This window comes from Nomascus leucogenys, chromosome 20 (genome assembly GCF_006542625.1).
Source record: "Nomascus leucogenys isolate Asia chromosome 20, Asia_NLE_v1, whole genome shotgun sequence".
Classification (NCBI taxonomy): domain Eukaryota; kingdom Metazoa; phylum Chordata; class Mammalia; order Primates; family Hylobatidae; genus Nomascus; species Nomascus leucogenys.
Genome location: NC_044400.1, coordinates 52,039,765 through 52,052,393, shown reverse-complemented (window position 1 = coordinate 52,052,393; position 12,629 = coordinate 52,039,765).

Here is a 12,629-nt window from a genome sequence, read left to right as displayed (position 1 = left end):
TCACTGCAGAGAAAGGTTGATGAAAGATTGATATCTGTCATCTTAGGAAGTCATTTGTGCACTGGTTGAAGGTGGGATGATAGTCTCCGAAAAATGTCCATTTTCCTTTTGTAAAGTAATTCTGTTATTTATGTCATGTCTCCGTTGATGAGCCCACTGCCTCTCAAACTATTCACTAGCCACTTTCTAATTTTATAATCTCCACATCTTTGGAATTTGCCAACACAACAGAGCATTAGATGATTTTCTTGGACTTCATGCTTGATCTGCTTCAATCTATACTATTTGTTATAAACCTTGATGACTGAGAGATCCGACCTATCATCTTGGATCCTCTGTAGTGGCATAATTTTGTCTTTGACAGATTATAACTTAAAATGCTGAGAATACTTTGTCAACTTTAAAATATATCTGTAATATTTACAAGTATATCGTTTTTATCTTAAGTACTACAAAATACCTTTCCCTTATGAGAGTCAGTTAACTATTTTTAACTAGTTGCATTAAAAAGTGAAAACTATTTTTCATTTCTAAATATGCTATTCTCTTCTAAGTAAATTAGGATAAAGTACTTTCTGTTGAAAATCAAAATTATAAATCTGTTATCTTCAAACTTACTATGGACTTGTGAGGTTTTTATGTTAGGCAGTGCTTGAGTATAATGGGAGATCAATATAAAACCTCGTTTAAGAAACATTTTTGCATCTAAAATCATGCCTAATAGAAAGCTGAGGCAGTAAAAGTGATGAGCGTTCTTGATAAAATTCTTCTTTATGAGTAAAAAAAAATTCAAGACAAATGTATTATGAATCTGTGTTTTTTCATATTTATACCAAAATAATGTTACATTATGAAATCATGGCTGATTTTTACTGAGAGTGTTAAATTGTGGAGAACTAGTTATTTTCTCATAAGGCTTTTTGTCTGTGGTTACTGTTCAGTTACAATTGATGTCCTTAATGGCAGCGGAAACATCCATATCCACCATATCAGTCACATTCCAAGTAGCTGACTGTTGAATGCTTGGTGCATTAAGTAAGAGGCATCGGCCAAGAATGTTGAGAAAATTAAAGGGTTGTTAGAATAGAAAGAAAAAAGTTGAAGAAATATGGTTAGTGAGAAATGTTATACAGTATCATTCTTTAAATTTGACCGAAAAGTTGATTTCATTGAAAGTAGAAGCGTGGTTACAGTGTCATTTTTAACATAAGTTGAATATGTACTTAATTTTTAGTAGGAATGGTATATTCTCTGAATTTGTAGATAAAGCTATTTTTATTTAATCAGTTTCTACAGCCTTTCACCTTTCTTATGATCCACTTTATTATAACTATCTATAAATGTTTATCATTTATTATCTTGTATATCTTCTTTTAAATTTTCTTATACGGATCTCCTGGAGTGGCGACCAGATGGTAGACACTTTTTATGAGTAGCTGTGATATGGGCATGCTGGGAAGGGAAGGGCATGGTCCCTTTAAATGATACGGAAGTGGGGAAGGGAAGTCCTGGGTAAAGGAGGGCATGGTCCCTAGCTAGGGCTTCACCTGCCTTCTGCCCAAATGTTGCATTTCCTAAGACCACTCTGGGCCGCTATGCCCCCATCCTGTGTCTATAAAAATCTCCAAGACCCTAGCAGGCAGACACACAAGCAGCTAGTCGTCGAGAGGATGTCAAGAGGAGCACGCAGGTGGAAGATACCGGCAGGCCAGCAGGCCATCCACCAGCAGAATGATGCAGACTTTGGCCAGAGCAGTTGGAGAAGCTCCACAGCCCCACATCAGGGAAAAACCATCTCCATTCTGGCTCCCCCATCTGCTGAGAGACACTGCCACTAAATAAAAGCTTGCACCCAGTCTCCAAGCCCAGGTGTGAGCCAATTCTTCTAGTACACCAAGGCAAGAACCTGGGGTACAGAAAACCCTCTGTCCTTGCAACAAGGTAGAGGGTGTAATTGAGGTGGTTAACGCAAGCCTATAGATGACAAAACTAAAAGAGCACCCTATAACACTCACCCACCGGGGCTTCAGGAGCTGTAAACATTCACCCATAGACAATGCCATGGAGTCGGAGCCCCACAGCCTGCCCATCTGTATCCTCCCCGAGGGGTTTCAGCAGCAGGGCACTGAAGAAGCAAGCCACTTTCCCTGTCACATGACCTGCAAGGCGGACAAGGAAATCTTTCCCCTTTCAGGTGCTATCACAGTACCTGTATAAGTAGTCATTCCACAAATATTTCTTGAGCTAAATTTAATAGATTTATTACGGAGATTAATTGGGATAAAAAAATGCTTCGAGTATAATCATTTCTTTTTATCTGTTATCTGGGACATAACCAAAAGTTAGAAGTTTAATATTAAAAAGATGATTCTCACACAAACATAGGATAAACATATTTTAAGATTATATACAACCCATTATTGAGAGAACCAAAAAGAAGGTAAACCTGGTTTAAAAGACATTTGTGGAACTGGCATATAAAGATAATTTGGGGAGAAATGTTAAAATAAGACTGCTAGATAAAATACAGCACTTGTTAATGGCCTATAAAACAATATATTAATCTTTCATGTTTTCTTTTCTACAAAGAGAAATCTACAAGTTGGCATGTAAATTCATACAGTCAAAGTTGCATACATATAATCATTGTTTTGTTGGTGTGTTTGTAAGCCAATGTTCAAACTTTAATGTTCAAGTTTCAATGTTCAATATTCAGCATTGAAAGCTCCTTCCACACTGTCTTTGCTCTTTTTTTTTGAAGTTTTTAAAGATTTTTTTAAACAGAGTCAGTAAACTCTTAAATAGGGCCCTAATAAATATGTCTGCTTTTTCCCCAACTGTTTATATGGAAGAAATCTTAACTCCTTTATCCAAAAGAAAACAACTGCTATCATGTTTCTCTCTACGCTGTGAATGGTAGACTTGAATCCCGAAATCTAGGTTTCAACCATAAACTGCAACCAGAATGTAAGAAGACTTAATGAATTCATTTTCTCAAGAATTTTGCATAAGAGTCTCGGTAGAGGAATAATAAGAAATTAGTCACTACGATATACAGACATTGGTGAATAAAGAGTAATAGATTAAACCTATATAAGGAGTCTGGAAAACAAAAACAAAAATTTCTTTACCAGAGCCTTGGGGTGGTGGGAGGGGAGAGGAACACAAGGAGAAGCATATGAATACACAGCCATACTTGGATTGTTTTAATCTCATTCCAGTAGAATTGAATGACCGGCTTGCAAGAATATTGTTAAAGGTCAAAAGTTTAGGCTGCTCCAAAGTAACCTCTGAATATCTAAAACATGCTGTGTAAATCAAGCCCTCCAACATGATTGTATTAATAAACATGTTTAAATGCATATGCACAGGCAAAGACATGTTGTCTTATTTGTTAATTACTTGAAGACGTTAGGTCTTGGGTTCACTAAATTTTGAAACGTGATATTTTTATATATTACTGAATCTAAAAAGAAAAGCAAAAAAATATGAAAAAACAAAATCCAATATTTTATAATATAAAGTGAAAAAAGGGCATTATATCAAATTTGATGTATTGTGATACTGACATGTTACATCTAGTTTAGACAGATGTCCTGTTAGGCTTCATTGCCTACATGCTACCATAATTAGAGGTGACAGTTTAGAACATTTTATGTGTTAAAAGACATAAATAGAAGTAAATTCTTTACAATATCAGGCAGGGAATTCTAAGTCAATTGGTCTGGGCTACCAAATACAAGTGAAACGATTTCTAAGTGCTCTAGAAAAAGGAAAAGCTTAGCTCCAAAAGTTGTGCTAGTGGGGTACTTTAAGTATGCTATGACTGATTATTTCAATGCTGAAAAATATACACACGAGGGCAAAAGATCATTTTTAAACACAGCAGGCTTCTCTAAGTCCTGTTACAGGATCCGACTTAAAATGGCAAATGCAGATTTCATTGTGATGTTGATACTCTGTTCCTTCCCCCAAGGCTTGCTTTGCAGCTTTTCTTGCTTGCAAATTTTCATCCTATAGAGTTAAGTAAGCATTTAGAGGATTTCACTTGGGGTAATTCATTCTTACAGTCAGACTCAGTTATGTGTGCAACAATGGCCTATCTATTCTGACATTATCGGAAATGAAGAAATGATTTTTTTTTCTTTCACCAGAGGATAAGCCTCGAGAAATCTTTGTTTCAAACACCTTAAGAGTCCCTATACATTTCCTAGCTACTTTTAGCTTAAAGTCTTGTACTGTTTGGTGACATGTTCAGTGTAAAAAGTGTCTTACATCCTACAGATTCAAATAAAAAATTGCTATAAATCATAGGCAAAAATTAGTGGTTAGATCATCTGTTAGAATATCTGCCAATGACAAGGTTATTTCAATATCTAGATTGATTTTGTATGTTGAAAATAAAATGCTATAACCCTTTTCTCTGGAGGGCAAATTTAAAAATAAGTTTAACATATTTATGGGGCATTAATTTAAAAATCAGTTACTTGTTTTACAAATGAGATGTGGAAGAACTACAGAATGTTAGAATTTAAGTTTTTTTTTAAAGTATTGAGTCTACTGTATCATTTTATTTATGTATTTTATATTGGGATGAATATACATTTAAACAGGGACAAGTAATTTTTCTAAAATATAAATTGAAAAGATAAAAGTGAGAATCTCCAATGGGTAGACATAATTTGAGCACACTGATATCACAAGTTTTAATACCTAGCCTTATAATTTCTAAAGAATACATTATTAAAAGAAATAAAGAAAATTATTATTTAAAAAATAGAGTAAACTTTGCTCCCCCAGGCTCACTTCCGATGTCCTTTTTTTATACTTCCTATTTTAGATAATTTCATCTTCTTCTTATTTTCTGTTCACAATATCTTATGCTTCTAACTATGTTGCTAGCCATATTTCATCTATGTTAATAGATATCTAAAGATATCCAGTGACCTTTAGATTACATCATTTTCATTGATAACATCCTAATTCCCACACCCAAGTTCTTCCTTCAGACAATATTGGGTCTAATATTAAGAATTTGAGAGAGTAGAAGAATGAGAAAAAGACTTGGTGTTCGGGACAAGGGATACATGTTATAGTGACAGTTCAGAGTATCAGAAAGTGTATAGAACTAAATTGGCCCCACAATAGTGGAGGGCCCTAATGTTTAACAGCAATGACCCCTACATAGTAGAATTTCAGGTGACAATTTTATTTTCAGATTAATTGATTAGTTGGCTTGCCTTTATTGGATAATTTTACTATTCTGCACTTGTATTTCCTATAAAATATTGGCACATTCATTTTTAAAAAAGGTACTAAGAGATGACTGGGATTCCATATGATACTTGCAGTAGCAGAAAAATCCCCAATTAAACAATGATTACAAACTATTGGAAGCAAATCTAATGAAGTTCACTGTATCTACCTGGAATATATGGATTTGGGAAGAAAAGCTTAATCAAGCCATATAGACCTAAAATAAAAATAAAGGCATTTGCAAATTTTTCTTTCAATAAGTTTTTTCTACTAATTTTTCATGTGTCCCCAGCTTCAGCTCATTACTTGCCACTCTAGTCTTCTCTTTCTTTTTTCATTATTCAAACTTAGTCAATCACATGTTTTTGTCTAATCAACTTACTATTTATTGATCTTCTAAAGAAGACATTCTTCATACATTAGAACCATGTTCTACTCTTTTTATCCTAGATTGATAGTACCTCTCACTTATTTTCATATTCTAGGCAATGGGTAGCTTTGTTCTGCAGCTAAAATATTCTATGACACTATGATCAAAAGGGCCATGAACAAAAGTGAATGGACTTTTAATGATGAGAATGTGGGGTTCACTAAGTGTGTTGCATTCTATATGTAAAATGAAGTTTTGGAGTCAAGATTGGAATACAGATTTTAACACATACTACAATCTACCATTACAAAGTAAAAGTAATTTGCCATTGCTTCTAGTGGCAAAACCACAATTGCTTTTGCACCATCCTAATACTTTCCATATGTGATCTTAAATGGAAAAATATAACTAGAGACTTACTCATATTTAAAATGAAGATAAATAATAATATGAATGATAAAGTTGTATTATTTTATCTAATGAGATAATGTATAAAAGTTTTTAGCTCAGTGTTTGAAATATAGTAAATTTTCAACAAACATATTATCATTACTAGTTAGTATTTTATACTGTAGGTGTATATTTTTGGAAAGAGTATGCAATAAATGTTTAGCAGTTCTTTTCGCCAATTTTCTTTGATGGAATAATGTTTTTAAGTTTGAATCAATGAGGTTTAGGTGAACCTGATAAATCTGCAAATTCTAGAAGTTGTCCATGACCCAGTTCTGACTAGTGCATTCCAACTGGATGGTTGTAATTAATTTGTCCAGATATGAACATGTGACCCAATCTAGACATAAAATTAAATCTTAGCTATTCTCTAGATGAGAGAAACAAAATTCTGACCACATCATTTTATTTTCTGACTCTAAAACTAGCTATAATTCTAGACTTTTTAGTTATACACAATTCTGTTTGAGAGCTGTCTCATATCAACTTATCAGATCCAACTATTAATTTTTAGAAATGTTTTGAGGTCATTTTTAGACAGACATTATTAAAAATAAACATGTAAATTTATAATTAAATTATATTAAAAATAAGGAAAATAAATTATTTAAATTCATGACTTCCTAAGTATTTCGCCATATTTTGCTGTGATTTATGCTACCGAAAATATTTACATAGATGATGTTTGTATCATGGCAACACTATATAATGGCAAGCTAATGTGCATGTCTCCAACTTCCTATCAGTGGCCTCAGGTTGTAGCTTGTAATTCAGTCATGAAGAGAGTATTTACAGCATGAAAATTAACACCGCATATCAGGGTTCGATTTAATATTTTGTTGATTGTGTAGAATTAATAAAAGTAAAAATAAAGAATGAATAAAAGTATGTTAATAATGCAAATTTTTTTAAAATTGTGTCTGTAACCATTACATTGTGAACCGCCCCAACATACAAGGACATATTATCCTTGTATTAAAAAATTATGATTCTCAGAAAGTGATTGTATCATTGGTGAACAAGTAAAGGCTTTAATTAATTTTACTTTTATCTTAACGCTAATGTAAATAAAAACAGTAACAAATATTCATATTGAAACTTTTTTCATTTGCTAATTGCAGTCAGCTATCTATGGATTTAAGAGTTTGGCAAAAATTAACAAAAACTCCCCCTGAAAAGGGAACTAATATTTTATTACTTGTGCGTTATATACCATGCATCTTTATATTAGTAAAACATTTTTAAAAAGTTGCATATAAAACTTTTTTGAGAGATAATTCTTTTTTTTTTTTTTTTTTTGACAGAGTCCTGCTCTGTCGCCCAGGCTGGAGTGCAGTGGCACGATTTCGGCTCACTGCAAGCTCCGCCTCCCGGGTTCACTCCATTCTCCTGCCTCAGCCTCCCGAGTAGCTGGGACTACAGGCGCCCACCACCAGGCCCAGCTAATTTTTTGTATTTTTAGTAGAGACGGGGTTTCACCGTGTTAGCCAGGATGGTCTCGATCTCCTGACCTCGTGATCCACCCGCCTCAGCCTCCCAAAGTGCTGAGATTGCAGGCGTGAGCCACGGCGCCTGGCGGAGAGATGATTCTTAAATATTTACTTGTTCACACTGGTTATAAGCTGGTTATTAAGAGAGTTAAGTAGTATTTTTACCATATATTCCTGAGTCAGTTGTACTTGTTAAAGGAGTGTTGCAAGTAAAAACTTTGGCATGTACAATTAGATTTATTAATTGAGATGAGATACGTAGCAGAAAAGTGTTTAATTTCCAAGTAGGAAGTGGATAATACTTGTTGAATGATATACATTAAATATTAAAGAGTTAACTGCTAAAGCTCAGATATCAGATCATGTGCCTATCTATAAAGATATTTTAATGTGTCTTGTTACAAAATGCCAGACTATTTGTAAAAGAAAAGAAAAAAAAAAAGAATATGCTTGCCAAGAGAAGTTGTATCAAATTAAGACAGATAAATGTGTTTATTATAGGATTAAGAAAGCTGAATTCTCCATTTTAAATGAAATATTGTATGAGGAAATTCAAAGAGGAGGGAGATACAGCAGAAAACAAAATTGGCATCTGGGGAAATCTGATATTAATGCTCCTTACTAGTTCTTTCTGGCAACTTTATAACCATGTCTGACAAAGTGACAGTTACTCAAACTTTAAAGAGCCAGCTTCTGTGACCAGCATGGGGTGCATGGGAAAAGATTATTTATCTCTCTCTCTCTCTGGCCTAATACTTCACATTGCTCTTGGACAGAGAAGAATGAAGATCATTTAAATGACATCTAGCAACACGAACTAAGTTTTAACTTCTTTTATTAAGAGACAGAAACCTACAGATTGTGGTTTTGATTCAGGAACCATGGCTCAATAAAATATCTACCCCTTTTGTTATTAACTTAAAATGCAAATAGAAATAAATTGACTAGAAGAAAGTGTAAATTTTTTGGTGTTGAATTTTTTTTTCTTTTCTTTTTTTTTTTCTTTGAGACGGAGTCTCACTCTATTGCCCCGGCTGGAGTGCAGAGGCGCAATCTCGGCTCACTACAAGCTCCGCCTCCCAGGTTCACACCATTCTCCTGCCTCAGCCTCCTGGGTAGCTGGGACTACCGGTGCCCGCCACCATGCCCAGCTAATTTTTTAGGAGAAACAAGGTTTCACAGTGTTAGCCAGGATGGTCTCAATCTCCTGACCTTGTGATCCACCTGGTTCAGCCTCCCAAAATGCTGGGATTACAGGCGTGAGTCATCGCGCCCAGCCAGATGCTGAATTTTTAGAGAAGCTACAAGCCTAGTCAAAAAAAGGCTATTATTGCTCAACCTCTAAGGCAAATTCTGTGATGTGAATCTCAAGTTGTTAGTTACTAAAGTATGACATTTATAAGGAAGAAAAATTTTCTCAATAGCTTTCTAAAATATGATCAACATTAAAAAAAAAAAAAAAAACCAAGACCCATCTATTGATGTCTTCAAGAGACCCATCTCACATGTAATGGCATCCATAAGCTCTAAGTAAAGGGGTGGAGAAAGATCTACCACACACATGGAAAACACAAAAGTGCAGGAGTTACTATTCTTACATCAGATAAAACAGACTTCAAACCAATAACAGTAAAAAAGAGCAAAGAAAGGAATTACATAATGATAAAGGGTTCAATTCAACAAGAAGACTAAGCTATCTTAATTATATATGCACCCAATACTGGAGCACCCATATTCATAAAACACATACTTCTAGATCTATAAGGAGCCCTAGACAGCCCACACAATAATTGTGGGAAACTTCAACAACTCACCAACAGTATTAGACAAATCATCAAGGCAGAAAACTAACAAAGAAATTCTGGACTTAAGCTTGACATTTGGTCAGCTGGACCTAATAGACACCTACAGAATTTTCCATTCATCAACAACAAAATACACATTTTTCTCATCTGTATATGGAACATATTTCAAGATGGACCACATGCTCAGCCATAAAGCAAGTCTCAATAAATTAAAAAAAAATATAGAAGTCATACCAACCACATTCTCAGAACACAGAAGAAAAAATATAAATCAATGCCAAGAAGATATCTTCAAATCACAAAATTGCAAGGAAATTAAATAACTTGCTCCTGAATAACTTTCAGGCAAACAACAAAATATAGGCAGAAATGAAAAACATTCTTTGAAATAAGTGAAGAGAGACACAACATATTAAAATTTCTGGGATATGGTGAAAGCAGTATTAAGAGGAAAGTTTATAGCTAAACACCTACCTCAAACATTTAGGAAGATCGCAAACTAATGGTCTAACATCACATCTAGAGGAACTAGAAAAAGAATAACAAGCTAACTCCAAAGCTGGCAGAAGAGAAGTAGTAACTAAAATCATTGTGGAGCTGAATGAAATTGAGACCCCAAAACCCATACAAATAATTAATAAAACCAAAAGTTTATTTTTTGAAAATATAAACAGGATTGTTAGACCACTAGCTAGATTAATAGAACAGAGGGAAGGTCTAATTATACACAAACAGAAATGACAGAGGTGACATTACAACCAATCACACAGAAATACAAAAGATTCTCAGAGACTATTATAAGCACCTCTATGCACACAAACTAGAAAATCTAGAAGAAATAAATTCCTGAGACCATGCACTCTTCCAAGATTGCATCAGAAAGATATTGAAACACTGAATGGACCAATATTGAGTTCTGAAACTGAATCAGTGATTTAAAAAAAAAAACCTACTAATCAAAACAACTCTGGACCAAGTGGATTCACAGCCAAATTCTACCAGATGTATGTAGAAGAGTTGTTACAAATTCTACTGAAACTATTTAAAAAAATTAAGAGGAAAGGACTCCCCCACAAGTCATTTTATAGCGCCAGCATCACCCTAATATCAATGCCTGGCAAAGACACAACAACAACAAAGAGAACTACAGGCCAATATCTCTGATTAATAGAGATGCAAAAATCTTCAACAAATTACTAGGAAACCAAATTCAATAACACATCAGTTAATTCACCAAGATCAAGTAAGCTTCATTCCTGGGATGCAAGGTTGGTTCAACATGTAGGATTTAATAAATGTGATTTACCACATGAACAGAATTTAAAACAAAAAAACATATGACCATCTCAAGAGATGCAGAAAAATATTTCAATAAAATCCAACATCTGTTCATGATAAAAATTCTCAAGACACTAGATATTAAAGGAACATGCTCCCTAATAACAGCCATCTATGACAAACCCATGGCTGACATCATACTGAACAGGCAAAAACTGAAAGCATTCCCTTGAGAGATGGGACAAAATATGGATGGCCACTCTCACTGCTCCTATTCAACATAGTTCTGAAAGTGCTAGCCAGAGGAATCAGCAAAAAAAAAAAAAAGGCATCCAAATAGAAAAAGAAGTCAAACTATCTCTCTTCACCTGATATTATTGTACACCTAAAGACTCCTAGAAAAGGCTCCTGGAACTGATAAATTATTTCAGGAAGGCTTCAGGATACAAAACCAATGTACAAAAATCAGTCACATTTGTGTACCCCAATAACGTTCAAGCTAAGATTGAAAACAAGAACACAATCTCATTTAAAATAGTTACAAAAATTAAAATACCTAGAAACACATCTAACCAAGGAGGCAAAAGATCTCTAAGAAGAAAACTATAAAACACTAGTAAAAGAACTCATAGATGACACAAATGCAAAATTATTCCATGCTCATGAGTTGGAAGAACCAATATTGTTAAAATGGCCATACTGTCCAAAGCAATCTACAGATTCAATGCCATCCCTATGAAACTATGAATGTCATTTCTCCTAGAATTAGAAAAAACAAAACAAAACACTATTCTAAAATTCATTTGGAGCCCCTAAAAGCCTGAGCAGTCAAAACAGTTCTATGAAGAAACCTCAAAAGATAAATATCTAATATCCAAACTGTAGTTGTAGGTAAGCCATGGCATTTTGCCTATGCCCTTTCATTTTCACTCCGTAGTAGGTTTTACAATTGCAAATGTGTCACATGTGTGCATACATATCTGTCTATGTATGTGTGTGCATGAGTGTGTGTAAACTAAGAAAGCCCTTTTAGTCCACATTACCTGGGAGCGATTAATAGTCATATGATAAATCAAAATAAGTATAAAAAATAAAAATTACCTTTACAGAAGCTAAAAATCAACAGAGTAAAAATCAACCTTATTAATATTCATAGAAATGTGGAGACACACCCTCTATTTCCACAAGATGTCCAAACAATATCTGTCTGAGTTAAGCTTCTCGAATTCTCAATAGTTTACACAGATGTCAGTTCATAAACAGTACACATAGAACACTGAGACTAGTATAATTCTTGAAGGGTTAATTTACAAATGGCTGCGTTAGGGTTGGGGTAGAGATACCACAAAGGATAGTGAAGTAAGCTGTCACTTCCTAGCTGCCATTTCCTTACCACAAGCACATCTGAAAGAGATCAAAATCAGAAGCAAAACATCCTGTACAGTCTGTGCTTTGTTTGAATCAGTGGTTAAAGATGTAGCTACTTACAGGGAAGAAGCAAGATGAATTAGTATATTGGTCTAACTCTTCATTATTCGCAGCTCCTGTTAAAGGCTCACCATTAGCTGAGGCCATTTAGAAGTCAGAAGACCCAGAAGACATAATGGACGTTAAAAAAGGTAATGGAAAAAAAAGTGGCACATGAATTTAAAGGAGCAAATAAGGTATCTTTCACAGTTTAGAGACATTAGCTTTCATAGGGATAACTTTTCCAAACATATACATGAGATAGTGTCTCTAAAATGGTTAGGACAATGTCTGGCTTGCACGAAAGAGGGTCTAAAAAATTATTAGGTTCAGCTGGGCACAGTGGCTCACGCCTGTAATCCCAGCACTTTGGGAGGCCAAGGCGGGCGGATCTCCTGAGGTCGGGAGCTTGAGACCAGCCTGATCAACGTGGAGAAACCCGGTCTCTACTAAAGATACAAAATTAGCTGCAAGTGGTGGTGCATACCTGTAATCCCAGCTACTCGGGAGGCT